Here is a 2,654-nt window from a genome sequence, read left to right on the forward strand (position 1 = left end):
TGCTATCTAAAAGGGCTCAGAAGAGAAAATAATTCACACAAATCATGTGACACATTACCAAGTACCTGCTACATGTCAGCTGTTGCCTTGGCTGTCATTATCTTTAATTGAGCACCTGCCACATTGTAACAAGGCACTTGACTAATTTCATTTGATCCTCAGGAGAACCACTGAGGTAAGTATTATAATCTCTACTTTACAAATAAGGACACCAAGGGTGAGAAATGTTAAGTGAATTGGATCACATAATGAATACATGGTAGAGCTGAGATTTGACCCATTTTTCAAATGCCTGAGCCCACCCCAGAGTGATTCTAATGCATAGCAGGATTGCAAACTACTGCTGCACGCTGAGAATAAGGAGGCAGATCGAGATTCCCAGCCAGCAGGAGAGAATGGGAGGCACACTAGGAGGTACGACTGTTCCTTATCTAATTCTGAATGTGCAGAGGGACATATAATGGTAAGTGTAGAAAGGTACATGTAAAAAAATAAAGTAAAGGGTACATTAATGTGGCAAAAGTAAGCCACCATGTCCTACTTATAGGTTTTCCAAAAAGAACAGGAAACGCTAAGATATTTCACAAATATATTAACATTCCTCAGAATGGAAGGAAGACATAGTCTCATATTGAAAAGGACACTTAGGCAGAATGAGTGGAAAAAAGGCCCATGTCTGGACACATCATTGTGATGTTTCTGAACACGCAGATAAAAGGAAGATTTTCAATGACTTGGAGAAAGAAATGAGGCAAAGTTGGGGGGTGGGAGGAATGTGAGATGAGGTCAGAATAGTAAGGTCTTCAGTGAGCCAAAAGCTCCCCAACACACCAGTCGGTATATCAATGAGAACAGCTCATAATGAGAGAGGGAAAGGGACTCTGAAAGCAAGAATCTTAACAGGGCAGACAGAGTGGATGGGTAGAGCTTCTCTCCCTTCCTAGGTCTTCTCCAAAAAAAGGGGCCTTAAATTACTATTTGTCTCAACCGCCCACTTAAATAAGACTCCAGAGGTTGAGAACAGAGGAGCCAGCATAGAAGTGATACCCCCACAAAACACAGTCACGTTGGTAACGCTTTGTACTGATGACTGCCCAGGCCTGGCCCAGTGATCAAGAGCAACGACTCCATAAAACATTTCTGCCATTGTTTTCTAACAGGAAAACCGAGTGACATTAAGTATGTTATGTGTGTAAAGAGAACAAACACAAATCTCTACTGTGACTGTTTTATTTGGGGCATAACTCATCTACTTGAATCAACCCATATTAGAATTTTTCATTGGAATCTTTTCATTACCTAAGTGTCTTTCTTAGTAGTAATGTGAAGACCTGGAAAACCTCACAGACATCCTATTAAGGAACAGATTCACAAATGTCTTTAGCTGAATTACAGTTTTGTGTATTAAAAAAATAAGACATACCTTACATACAGTAAAAGATGAGGTAAATAGTTTAGGAAGGCAAAGTCATGTTGCCTTTGGTCATCTAAACATGTCTCGGTGTCCACTTCTGTAGTAACAGGTTAATGTAGCTTGTCACCAAATGAGGCAAAATATCTTTTCAAACTAAAATAGTTTATAATTCCTTAGTTCTGAATGCAGAACTTACTATAACTCATTTTTAATATTTTTCTTGGCATTTTAAAATAATAATAGAAACAAGTGAATAGGGTTTAAATATAGTCATCATTTTCTCTATATCTATTATTAATATAGCTAATGGTCAGGTTGTCCCATTAATTTTTGTCATTTGATTCTAGTTCAATGAGTGATTATTGACTACAAGTAGCACCTGAGTTAGCAGATTTTTATGGCTTGTGTAAGAAACCTGTGAGAGGAAAAATGATTATTTTGGTCTAATAGCGTCTCTCTCACAACCTTTACTGGGTTTTCTCCACCTCTTGTTGATGGCCTTCTCTGATTCATTCCAGGACCAATCAATTCGATAATTCCATTCTGGTCACTGAGTATCATACACAGACTTTTTAAAGTCCTCTGGAATTGCCTTTAGGCCATTTGTAAAACCCTCTACACCAGTGGTTCTCAACCTTGCTGCACATTAGTATCACCTGGGAATCTTTTTAAAATCCTGATTTCTGGGCCTCATCCTCCGGAAATTCTGTTTCTTTGTTATGGGGTGGGACCACAACATTAGTAACAAGTAAACAGAATTTCCGGAGGATGGGGCCCAGAAATCAGGATTTTAAAAAGATTCCCAGGTGATTCTAATGTGCAGCCAAGGTTGAGAACCACTGCTCTACACATTCTTTCAGCCTTTGAATTGAACAGTTTTGTAAATGATAAAATGTAATACATAAAATGGTCTTCATCCATTCAAATGATCTTTTTTCCTTTTTTAAAATTATTTTGATTAAGGTGACATTGGTTAATATGATCATATAGGTTTCAGGTGTGGGTTTCTATGTTACAAGATCTGTATGTTGCACTGTGTGCCCACCACCCAATCAAATGATCTTAGTATTAAGAGTTCTTGGGCCTTCTAGGCTATGCTTTTTCACAACTGTACACAGGGTGGGGGAGGGGCAAGGGAGCTTCAGTTTAAATATTTTACCAGATTGTAGCCATGAACTATTGACTATAGTAGCCATTACAGATTTTCACAGCATACTGTTAGTGAAAAAGCAGGCTATCA

This window comes from Myotis davidii, unplaced genomic scaffold, assembly GCF_000327345.1.
Source record: "Myotis davidii unplaced genomic scaffold, ASM32734v1 scaffold281, whole genome shotgun sequence".
Classification (NCBI taxonomy): Eukaryota; Metazoa; Chordata; class Mammalia; order Chiroptera; family Vespertilionidae; genus Myotis; species Myotis davidii.